The sequence below is a fragment of the Caloenas nicobarica genome, chromosome 2 (genome assembly GCF_036013445.1).
Source record: "Caloenas nicobarica isolate bCalNic1 chromosome 2, bCalNic1.hap1, whole genome shotgun sequence".
NCBI lineage: Eukaryota > Metazoa > Chordata > Aves > Columbiformes > Columbidae > Caloenas > Caloenas nicobarica.
This window is the reverse complement of record NC_088246.1, coordinates 157,161,790-157,178,077: the sequence shown is the minus strand read 5'-3', so window position 1 is coordinate 157,178,077 and position 16,288 is coordinate 157,161,790. Positions and strand designations below refer to the sequence as shown.

The following is a 16,288-nucleotide window of genomic DNA, read 5'->3' as shown; positions in this document are numbered from 1 at the left end:
TGGATCAGAGGAGACTGTCACAGTCCTGCAACATCTGTCAGAATTGCAGAGTGATGTTTGTAAAAAATAAAAAGCCAAGAAGACCAAAGCAGATGAGATAAAACAGTTTATCAATTGTGGTAAAGTGAATTGCCGTCAGTTAGTGTTATAAAGTTTGTTCTCACTGTGTATTATGTGCTACTGTCACAAGTTAGGTATAATAAGGGCAGTGCCTCTTACACATTCAAGTACAAACCATCTTTTGTCTCTTCAGTGGAGATGACCTTTGCGAAGACCATCTGTTTCTCTAACCAATCAGAATAACTAAATTTTTTAGAGTTCATTTGTGGTCAATATTCTCAGTTTCACATTTATAAAGTTTTGTTGAAAGTATTTGAACTCTTTCACTGGTAGTCATGTCAATCAATAGGTGTGTCTCTGTACAATATATAATAAACATGAATGATTAGATACATAAAGGCAAACCAAGGCCGGGTTGGATGGGACTCTGAGCAACCTGGTCTGGTGGAAGGTGTCCCTGCCCATGGCAAAAGGGCTGGAACTAGATGATCTTCAAGGTCCCTTCCAACCCATTCTATGATTCTATGATATAGACATACCAGTTGCAGGGGGTTGACCCTGGCTGGATGCCCAGTGCCCACTGAAGCCACTCTATCACTCCCCTCCTCAGCTGCACAGGGGAGAAAAAAATCTAATGAAAGGCTTGTGGATCAAGATAAGGACAGGGAGACATCATTCACCAAATACTGTCACAGGCAAAACAAACTCAACTTGGGGAAATTAATTTAATCTATTACTGGTCAAATCAGAGTAAGATAATGAGAAATAAAGCCAAATCTTAACACCTTCCCCCCACCCCTCCCTTCTTCTCCTCAAACTCAACTTCACTCCTGATTTCTCTACCTCCTTCCCCTGAGAGGTGCAGAAGGAAAGGGAATGGGGGTTGCAGGCAGTTCATAGCATATTCTCTCTGCTGCTCCTTTCTCCTCAGGGAAAGACACTCTTCCCCTGCTGCAGTGTGGGGTCCTTCCAATGGGAGACAGTCCTCCATAAACTTCTGCAACATGAGTCATTCCCATGGGCTACAGTCCTTCAGGAGCAGACTGCTCCAGTGTGGGTTCCCCACAGGGTCACAGGTCCAGCCAATAAACCTGCTCCAGCCTGTCCTCCTCTCTCCATGGGGCCATAGGACCTGCCAGGAGCCTGCTCCAGTGTGGGCTTCCCATGGGGTCACAGCTTCCTTCAGGCACATCCACCTGCTCTGGAGTGGGGTCCTCCATGGGCTGCAGATGGACCTCTGCTCCACCATGGACCTCCATGGAGTGCAGGGGGACAGCTGGCCTCACCATGGTCTGCACCACGGGCTGCAGGGGATTCTCTGCTCTGGTGCCTGGAGCACCTCCTCCTGTCCTTCTTCATTGACCTTGGGATTGTTTCTCTGACACATTCTCACTCTTCTCTCTGGCTGCTATTGTGCAGGTTTTTTTCCCCTTCTTAAATATGTTATCAGAGAGGTCCTTCCACCATTCCTGATGGGCTGACCTTTGGCCAGTGGTGGGTCCATCTTGGAGCCAGCTGGAATTGGCTCTATCAGACATGGGGGAAGCTTCTAGCACCTTCCCACAGAAGCCACCCCTGTAGCTCCCTGACTACCAAAACCTTGCCATGCAAACCAAATTCACCAGTAAATCACTTTGCCTTGTAAAGTGATCCACCTGCATGGAGCTTGGTTCTGGACTGGGGACATAACTGGCAAGGTCAGTCATCACTCCTGCTATGTTAATTACGACAGCAATTATCCAACGAAATTTCAGCCTGTGCAAAAACTGTTTGTCTTCAACAGAACTAGTGGAGGAAGCTCAGGATGGGGCATTATTTGGCCACACTCCTGGATCTTCTCCTCTTTCCTCCCATGAGGAGCACGGTGCAGCAGTGGCACTTGGCACATCTTTCAGAGCAAGCCAGCCTTTTCTGATGACAATTTATTTACACAGGCGAGGAGAAATAGCTTCTTGGCAACTATGTACACACCAAATGCTGATTTTCTATTTTAAATTCTTCTTCTTGGCCTAGACACAATGGCAATTGGCTTGTTTGAAAGATGAGAGATTATCTACTGAAGGGAGAGCAAATGAGGGGAGAGCAAGCACAAGCCTGAATCTGCACTCTCCCAGTGCATTGCCTAACCTTATGCCTTGCTGAAATACTTGAAATTGGTTTGGGGCCCAAAGAGCTTTTAAAATAATCGAAACAATTTCTTTTTAATTGCAAATCTGTAGTAACTATAAAATAGAAATGGAAAGCTGGATAATCCAGGCAAGGAAGAGTGTGGAAACCGGTACAAAGGGTGAAACTCGGACTGATTTTTAGCATCCATAGAGTAAGTGCCTCCTCCCTTTGCTGTTGCAAGGAGTTAGAAGGGACAAGAAATGAAATACATAGAAGGTGAATGATTGGTTATTTACCAGAAATTACCATTGCCTATTAAAACTGCCAAGTGTGACTAAGCTGGTGTTCCCAGCACTGCATTGTTTAGGAAGTTAACAGGAGGTGGGCAAAAAATGCTCCAGCCAACCTTAAAAAAATAGCCAAAAGTCAACGTCTCATACCTTCTCCAATGCCACCTGGGTCCAGCCCTTTCGCAGCTTTAGGTTAAACAAATTACAGCTTCTCTGACTTTACCTTGGGATGAAGCTTTCTGAGATGGGAGAGCCATAGTTCTGCCCACATCTGGTTTACTAGTGTATGTAAGAGGAAAAAGTAGTGAAATTGCTTCATTTCTCCTTTTCTTCTGATCAGTGCTCGTGATAATGATTTCCTTGTTACGACTTGTAGACGCCAGCACGCCGCTGTGTCGATGCATAGGAGGGCTCAAATCTGAGTCTTAAATAAAAAGAGTTTTGGTTCCAGCACAGCAGGTTTGTAAAATATCTACTGACAAGACAAAAAAAAGATTGTTCTACATGGCCTGTAAAACATATGTTAAAAATTCTGCATCATAGACCAGCTTTAAATTATTCATTTTTAATCCCTTCAGCCTTGAAGGGCCTTTAAACATTGACTACTGAGAAACAATCCTGCTACCGAAAGAACAGCTATAAAGTAAAATACTGGCTACTTATAAATATAGAGAAAAATGCTTTACCTAGACACAGTATCTTCATTTTTAAATATGAATAAAGGGCTGGATCCCCACTTGGTGAAAGCTGATACAGCTCCTTTGATGTCTGCATAGCTGTCCCCCATCAGCAGCTGAAAGCCCTGGCCCAGAGTTTAGAATAGATATCGTTTCTCTACATAAGAAGAGAAGTGAGATTTGCATGGTTAGTTCAAACTATTTCATATTCGCTGAGCTGTTGAGGAAATACTGTCTGTGAAATGAATTCTGGATTCTTTCCCAAAAACATCTAAATGACACTTGCTAAGAAAACACTACGGTATAAAGGGGAGCAGATCCAGCCCTCTGCGTCGGAACCTGCTGTAATTACTATGGCACAATCAGAGGGTGCTTGGTACCCGCAAACTCCTTGGGGTGCATTGGTGAAGTTGAGAGCTTCCAAAGGAGTTAATTGAGTGTAACACTGCTATAACAAAGATAAATAGGTTCCACACTTGCTGTTTCAGGACAATTTGGGCTTATTCTCTGCACCAGCCTCAGCCTCCTACTTCTCAAGATGGCATCAGTGGAAACCTGAGGCAGTTTTCCATGCTCCACCCATATCCCTTGTTCAGATCCTGCTCCCTGTCTTCAGTTATGGAATCATAAATTGATTTGGGTTGGAAGGGACCTTAAGGATCACCTAGTTCTCACTGCCCTGCTATGGGCAGGGACACCTTCCGCTAGACCAGGTTGCTCAAAGCCCCATCCAACCTGGTCTTGAACACTTCCATGGAGGGGGCATCCACACCTTCTCTGGGCAACCTGTTCCAGTGTCATCTTGATTAACTAGCATTAATTAAGACATTCTTGACTGCAGGGTGCTTTCCTTGATACAACCTGTAGACACACTAGTAAAACTTTATCTACTGTATGATGAGAAATCTCTTGTTTTACTAGAATCATTTTTTTTTCTCTGTTAAACTTATGGACAAACCAGGTGTGATACAGGAGGTAGTGAAATGCAGAGTGCCCAGACTTTTCCTTCTCCAGGCACTGTTGCTTTTATAAGGTATTCTTCAGAGCCCTCATCACCCTCTCATTCCCTCCATCACCTCAAAAATGCCTGAGAGAGAACTTCAAACCTGATGCACCACCTTTTTTTTTTTTTTTTTTTCTGCTGGTGAGCTGGTCCCCAGTGGCTTTTTCATGAACAGACCCACTCACAATCATCAGGAAGGAAATGAAGCAGCAAATTCAACTAATTTCCCTGAAGGTATGAATATCAAGTTGAGAGGGTTACAGAAACTGTCACAGGTGATCGAATCGGGGATCCTCCAGGGCCCTATCCCACCTCCAACAAAGTGACAAGTAGCGCCTGGGAAAAAGCAGCGAAGAGCTACTTATTACACTGTTTCTCCCACACAGTAATTCCTTGTGTTGATACATTCCTTGTTAAAAAAACAGCCTAGCTTTTTTTTTTTTTTTAAACCTCTCATTACTTTAGATTAAATCCCTTCCAAGCCCTGTTTATGAGCGATGTAATACTATGTTGCTCTCCAGTATCCAGGGGCAGGATTTAGTGAGGGGGTGAGTCCCTTGAAGGTTTTGTCTGGATTTACGCTCCTAAGCAGAAAGCTCAGCCTGTCACTGGTGCTCACACCCCAATGCAAATACCTGCACAGTGCGGTACACGATGTGACACCGGTCTAAATTCACACTTAAGCTTTTACTAATATAACTCTATGGAAACAAGCTCAGTGATGGCTGATGATTTACAGCTCCTGCATAGCGCGTTACAGTTTCCAGTGGAAGTATGTTGTACTGGATGGAATAAAACAATGTGGGTAGTTTCATTAACTAGATTAATAACCTATAAACTTATCTGCTTCACAAAGGGAGTTATGCACTGGCTGTCCACCTTCAAGAAACACGTTTTTCAGAGCTCAGGAATATGTTCTCTCCCTTGACATGTGCTATGGCTATTCACTGTGCATGTTTAACTGTCTACGGGAGGACCGGAGAGAAGACCAGAGAGATTATTTGCTCCTCTGGAGGTGTTGTAACCTCCCTGCTTCTTGTCTCGGCTCTAGCCTTTACACATCGACACTAAAAAAGCCAGTATTATGTTGTTAAATAGTTTTAGCAGACACTTTATCAGTTGAATGTGTCTGTCTGGGGGATTCTTTAATGATGTTGTATTCTTTTTAATTCTACAGCATTTTATAGTCACCTTAAAAATGTCTGATGCTGTACTGAAATAGTATATTATTAACGATGCAAAGTATGCTTTCTCCTCCGAGAAGAACGGAATTTCTTTTCAGTGTCCCTGCTGTGATCCCTTCTGGGATCCACACAGCCCATTTCAGGTACAGAAGGCTCAGGGTGGGGGTGAGAACAGGGATATTTCTGGGCGATCACTCTTCAGGGATGCCGTGTCGGGAGCTGGGATTTCCTCCCGGCGCAGGAGGGGCGAGCCAGGGGGTCGGCGGCCGTGACCCCCCCGCCCGCTCCTCGTCCCCGCAGGCGGGCGCAGCTCCGACGGGCGCGGCGCGCACCCTGCGCCGCGCAGCTCCCGCGGCCGCGCAGCCCCGCTCAGCGGCTCGGGGCCGGGGGGAGGAGGGGAGGCCGCCCCGGCACCGCCCTGCCCGGCTCCGAGGAGGAGCCGCCGGGGCCCCCGGCGCCGTCCACGTGTCTGGGGGCGCGTTATATGAGCGGGCAGGAAGCCCTGCGGGGAGGGAAGGGGAGGGACGGGGCGCCCGGAGAGGCTCTGCGGGCAGCGCAGGCAGAGACAGAAGCGGCAGCAGCAGCAGCAGCGACCGCCCGCCCTTCCCTGGCCATGGGGCTTGGCGGCCCCCCCCGCGCCCCGCCGTGAGTACCGCGGGACCCCCCCCCGCGCCGCCCTCCTCCTCCGCCTTCCTCCCCGCTTACCTGCAAATCCTCCCGCTCCCCTCTGCTGCAAAAGGCGCGGCGGGAGCCTCCCCCTCCCTTCCAGCTCCTCATTCGACTCTTAAGTTGTGCCTTTCTTTCTTTCTTTTTTTTCTATTATTATTATTATTATTTAGAAGCAGGGGTTGTCCCCCGCACTGACGGAGCTTGCAGCATCCCCCGGCGTGTGCCCCGGCACTCCGGAGCGGGGAGGCTTCGCTCCATCCAGCCGGGATTTCCCCGATGGAGCGGGGCAGAAGGAAAGGTTGCGGGTGCCAGGGTGGGCTCCTGAGCAAGGCGCACCCTCGGGCGATGCCCGTGCAGCTCGGGGGGCGGTGGCGAGGGGTGTCCCCCCCCACGGCATCCCCCGGTCCACGGGGGACCGGTCCTGTCCCGCGCCCTGCCCGGCGGAGCCGCTCGGCTGCGGGGTGGGCGCTGGCGGGCGGGGAGCAGCCCGGTGGAGTCCTGTACCCTGATTTTTTTATTATTATTATTATTTTTTTTTTTTTATTGTGTGGGGTTTTTTTTTCCTCTTGAGTAAGCTGTGCGGTGAGAGAGGAACGCCAGCATTACTCCGTTAGAGGGCAAAAAGCAAGCTAACTGTCTTAGGTATCCGCTCTTACGTATCTGTTTGCGGAGTTAATTTCCAGAGGAGTGTAAATAACTAATCTTCAAGGCCAACAATTTGGTTGTTAGGTGTGTTTCGATTGCACTTTGATATATTTATGTCTACAGCAAACATAGAGCTGAGATCTTTAACGTGATTGATTTTAGTCACGGCATGAATGAAAACAAACCAGTAAAAAATGCCTCGGTGCATATTTACTTGTTTGACACACATGAGATTCTTTAACTCTTTGTAACGGCTAGGCTTGTATGTATCCAATACATTGAAATAACCCATTCATTTCGTTGTAAGTCTGCATTATATATTTGCCTGCTGGGCACACATGTTAAAGGAAAAACCTCCCTAATTATGGATCTTTCAGAAAGATTGGAAGGGTGACAAAGCCCTTGTAATCTTTTGGGTCAATTTTCATAAGCTCCAAAAGCTCTCTTTGAAAAGGAAATTAAATTTCAGTGTGGAAAAGAGACAGGAAATTCAAGGATATACAAAAGTCCCTATTCTACTTTGATCCTGTCCTCAGGACTTCATTTACGTTGGTGCTCTTCAGTGACTTAAGTCAAAAGGAAAAGTCACCTTTAACTGGAGTCTTCCTGTCTCTTGGCAGTTCAGAAGATACTCAATTAACAGCACGCTCCTCCTGTGTATTATTTACACGGTTTTAGCTGGAGGAGTGGCTCTACGTGAAGCATCTGCTTTGAAATATTTGGATCGCTACATCCATAGTGTCCCGTGTGATCCATGGCAGCCAGTGCCTCCTGCAGCCGATATGTTCACCCCTCCTCAATTTTTTACTGCTCAATCCAATGCCAGTGGTGCTCTGCCCGGTGTTCATAATGCCTCGAAAGAGCTGTTCTCATGTTAGAAGTTGGGGTTGGCTTTGGGTCCTCTTTCCCCTTTGGCAATGGTGGTTATCTGCAGGGCACGGCTGTGCCTGGGGTCCTTTCTCTGCTCATCTGGGAACTTGGCACGTTTTAATCTGTTTGAACACATGTTTGGGTGGTGGTTAGAGGTGGAGGTGGGAGTGGTTGGATGAGAATAAAAAAGCTGGATTTGTTTTTTAGTTAAATATACTTGTTTTCTTGATTATCTTGGAAACAACACAACTCCTGCGTAAGTCTACAGTGAACTTGGCGCTCTGTTCCTCTGCCAATTTCTCACTTCATTTACTCTATTTTGGTGCTGCTGTAGGGTAACATTTCAGTGGCAGCAGGTTTAAATCCTGTGCCTCAACAAAGTCTCGGTCTACGGTCCTGCCAAACCAGCTTTAAAGCTACCACTAGATTTTTAAAGTACACTTCTGTCTAATATACATTCATTTTACCTTTCTGCTAGTAACATGTGAGAGCGTAGTCTCTGAAAGAGCAAAAGAGGAGAAAAAACTAATTCCTCATTCTTTTGGCTTGCTCACTTGTTGTATAGGCTGATCGTGCAGTGGAGACAGTGACTTACTCTGTTTGTATGAATTTTTCACACATCCTAGCCAGAAAGGATCTTGCAGCCTTGTTTGCAGTTTTTTCTTCCAAACTTGTTGATGTTAATAATGGTGATGGCATCTCAATTCAGGAAGGTAGTTTGTAAAACTAAACATCATTTTATATACGGCTTTGTATCTGCTAAGCAATTTGCTCTTCTGTTTATGCAAAACTAGGAGTAATTTGAGGGGAAATTAGGGTCATGCAGATGGCAGTTCCATCTTCTAGGTTATAACAGCATCTTTTATGCTAAGTGCACTGCAAACACTGTTAAATGATAGTACTAATATGTTTTTATCAGGACTTTATTTTAGAAGTGTTTTCAAATATGTGGTGAAGCAGAGATGTGCTTTTAAAAGCAGAAGAGTGAGAGCAGATCCAGCTCTGTAGCATATTTCAAGTACTGTTAATCCCACCACCTGGTGGAGGTTTTTGTGGCACTGGCTGAGGGAACTCTGAATAAGGATGTAGTTTCTGTCTTGTTTCAACACTGTCCTATGCTAAATGTAGAGTTTCTTTAACTTTTTTCTTTCTCATATCAGACTTTATTTTCTATATCATCCATATATTCTATACTTTGCAGAAGGCAGCAAAGGACTATTGATGTCTCACCTGAAACAGCACTTCTCTGCAGACAGATGAATTGGTGAAGGAGGAGATAAATTCCTTCCTTACTGTCCTTGTCTTTTCCTTGCAGTACTTTTTTTTTTTCCAAAGGAAATATGACGCTGGCATAGATCATAACTGTAACCTGGGCATCCAGAAACTATTTGTTTTCACCTAGGAGCATTTCATAAGTGGAAGAATTATTTTTATTAGCCAACCCCTCTTCCAAGATACTCTGATGAAATCTTTCAGTGTTAGCTTAGTTAGCTTTGTACTAACAATTTTGATATAAATGTTGCTATAAAATATTTGCTAAAACAGCCTGTGTACAATCAAAGTTGCAAGGAAAAGAGAAGCATCTGCAATTCTGACTGATCTGAGGTTACTGATATAGGTTAAAACATGGGCATAAATTTCGCTAAATAAGGCAAAGTGAGGCAGAGACACCTTTGCCCCTCTCTGAAGTCTGTAGTTCTGCCTGACTGCATCAAAGCCTGTCTATCATGTTTCTCTTATGCCTAATAACTGCTAAATGAAAATCTGAGTAAATCAGAGGTATGCAAGTTAAAAATAACTTCAGGACTCTGTCAGCTCACACCCTAGAGTAGAATTACTCACAACAGTGAGAAACTTCTTCGTCCCATACAGGTGTTTCCCAAGAATTATGACTAATGCAAGAGATGCAGACTTGCAGATAAAGTACCGCTGTAGATGTTTTTATTGCTCTTATTGCTATAGTGCCTCTGTCAGCTGACAGACTGATGATGACTTCAGCTAGCCTAAGAAGGTGGTTGCCCCCATCTGCCTTTCAAGTTCTGGCAGGCACAGTATTCCTGATCCCACTGGTGAGATGGATAAATGCCTTTGCAGCCCATCCAGAACAGGTTTGCATCTCTCCGTGGTCCAGAAAGATGTGAGTCTTTGACTCCTTGTCTCGTACTTGGGACTCTGGGAAGGTGACTTTGATATCTGGAGTGTCTCTGGGGGCATCTGAAATCTGTTTGGCAACTGAATTGAACCTGTGCTAGACGTGCTTTCAGGTCACTAATCTTTAACTTCTGAAATAGATAACATTTTCAATGTAAGTGGCCTCTATTTAGGAGAAGTTTGTTGAAGAGGAGTTGTCTCTTACCTCATTTGGCTCTGTCACGGAGGCACCCCAAAATAAGTTTAGGCGGACAACAAGGTCCAAACCAAACTTTATTCTGGCCGGAAAAGTAACGCCAATAAACCGATTAGATATGGGGTTTATACAATTATTTAGCACCCCGATAACATAAGATACACGTTCGGATATTAGGTTAGGAGATTATTTGGGGTGCAGCAAAGTAAGAATGATGAGGATCCACAGCGTGCATGTACGCACTCACAAGAAAACAAACCAGAGCCCTCTCTGCCCCGTTTGGCCCATACGAGATAAACACTTGCCTGTCCCAGACAAGGAATTTACGCTCGCCTACCAGGCAAGAAAGTTACACTCGTCTGTCCCAGACGAGGAATTTACACTCGCCTACCAGGCGAGGACTTATTAAAGCACATATTCAGTAATTTATCACTCACCCACATGCGGAGGTGAGGCGCTCCCAATCCAGGGAAGTTACCTTAGGCGGCTTCTCCGTCTGAGGGGAGGGACTCCGGCAGCACGGCAGAGCCGCAGCTCCGAGGAGACCACACAAAGGGAGTCGCCGGCGGGAACCCCATTTATAGTCTGCTCAGATCTGGCTGTGGGCATTCCAGAAGCTTCTCAGCTTCTCTGCTCCCCTCCCCCGACTGTGGGCATTCGAGAAGCTTCTCGGCTTCTCTGGGCTGTGGGCGCTCTTGGCCCCTCCTCTGCCGACGACCCTGCCCAGCGACCCTGGGTCTCCACAGAGAGCCCTTAGCTGCCCCACTGAAGGCCCCAGTTCTGAGAGGGGGATGTGCAACTGCCACACCAGTTCTCAGGGCGTGGGGGGGGGAAAGTGCAACTGCCAACACAAGCTCTTCTTGTTCTGATAAGGACTCTGGGCCACCCTGGCACTCATTAACAGCAGCCACAGAGGAACTGCTGCCACCCTTCTGGTCACCTTTCCCACTCTTACCCCAACATCCTCTTCTCACTGGTGCTGAGCGTCCCGTGCTCTGGTTTGTAACTAGCAAACTCAAGTAATTTTGTGGAAAATGTCTTAGAAGACTTAGAAAAGCTCCTGTAAGTCAGGGCTGCACAACACACACAGCTGCGAAATAGCCGTGGAGTGGGGAAAATGGGGACCCTGGGTAGACAGGGAGCTCTTTTTAAAAGAAACTCCCAATAACATCAGTAGGACTTTCCTCTGAAGTATGAGTTAAGATTAGGGGTCTTATCATTTATAAAGACTGTAGTAAATTGTTAGAATGCAATTCTGGGGAGAAAGGAGAGTGGAAAGCAATTCGTTACTGGCTCTGCTGCGCTTTGAAGTTCTCTCGATTAAGTTGCTTTATCTGGACTGACGTGCATGTCATTCCTCTGGAAGAAGAAGACTTGTGCCTTGTGTGCAAGACGACAAAGCCTTTGGCAGAGAAGGGGTGTATTATTTCAGGAAATCTGTAAACCTCATGAAACTGCAGCTGTTTCTGTTGGCCAATTGGGAGGTATCACAGGGTGCAAAAGAGGCACGACGTAAATAGTTGTTTCCTGCATCTGGTGACAAATGTTTGGAGTGCAGCTTTCCTGCTCTGAGGACATCATCTCAATAGAGCCTTTGTGGGTTTTTTTGTAGTAGCTTTCCACTTGGAAGTCCTTTCTCACAGCCATAGTTTTTGATGAAGGCTCAGCCCTCCGTAGCTTTCCACTCCAAAGGGTTTGAATGACAGAGGAGTGAGTGGCTGTGGTCGAAACCTACCGAGTCCAAACTTGACCTTTCCCACTTTGCTGGTGCCTGACACACGACTGCTGCTGGCACGGAGGTGATCCGGCTTACTCTGGGTATCCCCAAAACTCCCTGAGCCAGATCAGTCCTTATACATCCCTTTGGAGGATTGTTCTGCACAGCAAAAGCTGGCACAGTGAAACTGAGGTATTAAATTGGATGCAATTTTAAAATGTCTCTGGACTCTGACATTTTTCCAGGATCTGTGGATTTTTTTTTTTTTAATTTTTTTAATCTGTCGTATACCAACACAAAACAAAGGTTGTTCCTTTTAAAGGACACTACGTTATTTCTGGAGGCTGGATCTTCAATCAATGACTTAATCTTACATATCTGAAATGCTGTGTGTGCTGACACATCACAGTGCTGTACCAGCTTGACAAAGAAATCTAATTCTATTGAATCTGCCAGCTCAGTTAATATGACCCTGCCAGGGGAGCACAAGGCATCACCTCCAGGTTTTTTTTGTAGGAATCAGGTTCCCTATTTCCAGCTCAAATTCAGTACACACTACACATGGCCAGATGTGGAATTTTTTTAAGGTACCTGCTTACATCCTGGCATGTAAAACCACAGATCAAATTGGAAGACATCATCTGAATATTTGGGTTGAAACATACTCATTTGGGTCCTACGGACAGTCCTTTGGGATTAGTCTTGAAACAGAGACTTGTGTTACTTCATCCTGAGACTTCTACAAGCTCTTATGTAAAGAACATGGTATAGGGCTATCTGCAACTTGAATCAGAGCTGACCGTACAGTATTTGTCTCTTTTATAACATCCTCCAGTGCATCTGAAGCTGTCAGGGTGTGATAAGGGCATCCATGCCTATGTCTTAAATTCCTTTAGTCTGATGTGATATGGTGATGCCTTTTACATGACCTGCCCTTGGGCAGATATACAGGCTGCAGCCTGCATTAGTGCGAGACTTTAGCTGCTAACACCATTGCTCCATGCACCTAATGCTTTCTCTTATTAGATCTCGATTTAAATCAGTTTGTGCAGATGGTCTTAGATTGTTTGTTTCTTTTGTGACAAAACTGAGAAAAATATTGGTTTACACTGAATCAAAATAAACCTTAATTAAAAAAAGGCAGGTCAAGGTAATTATAGTTTTGGTCAAATGAGGAATTCTTGCTTTTTGTTTTACTTAATATTAATTGCAAGTCCATTTTAAACTCTCAGGTAGTCAAAATTCCTCATTTGAAAGAGTCGAGAAGAAAGTTTGCCTTCAGAAATGCCAGAATGATCCCTCTGAATTTGATGTGACCTGCGTCAACACAAGTGTATGTTGGCCCATGGCAATACTGATATTATACCTGAATTTAGGTTTTTGTTTCTGTGTCTTTGAAACTATTTTTGTACTGAAGTTATTTTTCTTCAGAAGGTTCACCCAGCTTTTCTCTTCAGGGGCAATACTGTGTATTTCAAGTACAGAAAGGATTTCTCCTGCTTCTTGGTCTAATGCTTATTAGAAGAATTAGAAATTATCCTTCTTGATCTCTCTCTTCTCTTTTCCCCCTCCCACATCTTCTGCTTTTCCCCTTCAGATAAAATTTGCTCTTGTTGAGAAGTGATGACTGTATGATCAGGTCTCCTGTGGCTTCATTCTGCATCTTACAAACAGACTTTCTGCTCTTCCCAAAGATTTGGCTCAATTCTAGCCTAAAAAAAAAATCACCTTGAAAAGTAAAAATAAATTTTTGCTTGCCCTGTATCCTGTTAACAAAAGTTCAATATCAAACTACAAATGTTAATGCTGAGGGCTACCTAATATCTCTAGACGATCAAGCAGTAGCATCAGTGGAAACACAAAGCAGGTAGATATTAAGTTTGCAGACAGGATGTGGAGGCACATACAGTTCAGCATCTGAGAATGCCATAACCTCTGCAATGAAATTATGCAAGTTATGATGGAGTTATCTGTCTCACTCTGGAGATTATGCACTGGTGGCAACACAGAAATGCAAGGAAAAATTGCATTAGCCTTTCTAAAAAGTTAGTAGTTAAACAGATCCATGCAGAAACTTCTCTTGCTTAGGAAGGTAATATTCAAATGTAAACTGGCTCTTGTATCATATGGAAATCAAACTTCTCTTTTGTGGTGCTAAGAAGAGTAAAACAGTTTGGAAGAATGGCGTGGGGATTGCTTTATAAATTTGGCAGAAGGCAGTTTCTTTCTACTGAGCTGCCAGAAATGCCTCTGAGGTGGCTTACCCAAGTAACTGGGGACTCTGTAATGGATTCATGGGGAACACCTGGGCCCGAGGCACAGCTGTGGGGCTAGAGGGTATGGCTTTTCTTCCAGATCTCATCTTCAGGTGAAAAACTTAACTCCACTGACATTATTCTGATGGTTGCAATGTGGTGATGTGAGGTGCCCATAGAAATACAAAGTGGGTATGGGATACCGAGAGGTTCTTCAGAGCTTCAGGGAAAGTTTTCCTAGTTTCATCTCCATTTCTCTCCTTCCTGAGTAGACACTGAAATGTCCTTCAGTCCTGCTCTTCTGGTACCCTTCTATGGATTTTGTCCCTCTTTTGCACGTGTTCTTCCTCTCATTAGCCTGGTTTCCACAACTGCTCCTTGCTGAAGGAAAACAGCCCACTTCTGCATCTCCCACTACTCCCCTTCCCCTCCGCATGCCAAGGTCAGAGTGAACCAAGACGTTGGGAGAGCTGGGGACACATGAACTTTGCATCTGAAGATAAGCATGTGGTGGTGGGAGGACACGCTTGTGGCTGAGAAGCTGGAGTTGACTTGGAGAGCTGAGCCCCATCCCGTCTGAACTCTCTGCGCTAGTCTCGGCAGCTGTAAATGACAGCATTTTGATTTCCTGGAGGTTGAGTTCAGTCTGTAAAATGTATGGAGACTCCAGAAAACATATAATCATTGCCCTTGTGACCAACAGCTTGATTTTGAATTGGGAAAGTAAGAGGAAATCTTCAAACACATGGACAGAAGATCTTTAGAGATGGGACATTGGCTTTAGTGATTCACAGTCTGCCACTCTGTTGAGTACTGCAGTCATCGGAGATGTGCAAAAGCACTGCTGATACAGCAGAAATCACCTATAATTCTGCTTTGGCTACTGCAGTGAGGTTATCACCGTAAGGCTGCAAGGATTGTGCAGTTTGGTATTTTTTCCATGTGGCTGTTGGTGTGCTGCCTTTGCTCACCTGGTTCCTGAGACCTCCCAGAGAAAAGTAAAGTGTCATTGACTCACTGTGGCTGTCGCAGCAAATTTTCTGTGAATATTGCAACAGTATGCAAAAATAGATATGCAAAACTAAAAATTTCTTCAGACCAGAAATGACAGAGGAAAAGCCTGTATCGTGGCAGCAGGATGTGTGAAATAGCAGCAGCTGCACAACTCCATGGTAAAACTGCGGGGATGGTGGCACATTGCTGTCCTGCCGTCTCAAACGGCCACGTCATCAGCTTGCTAGGGCAGCAAGATAACCTAACAAAACAAACCCCGTAAAAAATGTACTGATTTCCGTCCAACTTTGCCCCAGGCCACCACATAAGGTTTGATATGACTTGTTTATATATGTACCTTTGTGCAATATTCAGGTGGTTTTTGGCCCCTTTGAGAAACTGCAAGTGTTTCATTAACCTGTAGGATATGTACACTGTAAAATATTTGAGGACACTGGAGAGCTGTGATGCATCTTCCAGACTGAGGTGATTTACATCTCTTACAAGGGAGAATTTCACTCAAGTTACAGGAAATAAATGTGATAGAAATTGAGACAACTACTTCTATTTTTTTTTCTTTTTAATTGTACTTTGAAATCATGGAAGTTTTCAGGAAAAAAAAGTGTATATATTGATCAATGTATATATTGGTCCTCCAAGTGTTGCTGTGATTTGATGTAATGCTCACAATGCAGACAGTTAAATTACACCAAGAGTTGGGTGTAAATGCCCAGCTTTTGCCCTACCTGGGCTTCTCCTAAAGCACTGTAACTCTGGTGTGTAAAATGACCAATGCTTCAAATAGAAATAAGCCTCAAGCAGCTAAATAAGTGTTTGTGAAGCCAAAGAGTGAAGGAACAGGAGATGGATGCTGGCTGTTAAAAAACTACAAGGTTGTTGAAAAATACAAGGTGATGCAGTAATTGCAGAAGTAGCTAAAACTTTTGCTAGTAGCAATGAAACAAAGGAGTTCAGAATAAGTTGCCTTTCTGCAAGGCAAGAGTCTCCTGTCAATACTGAGTTGAGGGTGAGTATTGGCAGAGGATGTTGCTATTTAATTACAATTCATTTTGGGATTTTTTTTTTTTTTTTAAAATAGAGATAAAACTGGAGGTTTAGATGAAAAGAATCGATAGGTTAGAATTACCATCCCAGCTCGTTTTGAGGGCAATGTCTCTTTTTCACAGAGCTCCAGGAGAAGAGGCTGCTCATTTCTTCCTCTGCTGCCATCTGACCTGCTGCCGGTGTGGGAAAGGGGCTCGTTTGTTGTGATCTGTTTCTGCTAGCCTAAAAGGAACACACACACACACTTTTCCTTTGCCTGTAGAAGCTCTGGATGAAGAATGCTATATAGAAATAAAATTTTCCCAGATTAAGCCAGAAGTGTTCAGTGTGGTCACTGCCTCTATTGTTTCTTGGAGAAGAGGTTCCCTTCCCACCCTCCAGTTTAGATAGTCTTTGTCCCTGTG

The 16,288-nt window shown here is 44.7% G+C and overlaps 1 protein-coding gene across 1 annotated transcript in view; it reads left to right on the top strand.

Annotated features, from left to right (window-relative positions):
- Nucleotides 1–5,852: 5,852 nt before the first annotated feature.
- Nucleotides 5,853–16,288, top strand: part of ST3GAL1 (ST3 beta-galactoside alpha-2,3-sialyltransferase 1) — a 78,347-nt gene continuing 67,911 nt past the window's right edge. The window contains exon 1 of the mRNA XM_065628325.1: nt 5,853–5,968. The gene's annotated coding sequence lies outside the window, so the exon portion shown is untranslated. The remainder of the gene's footprint in view (nt 5,969–16,288) is intronic.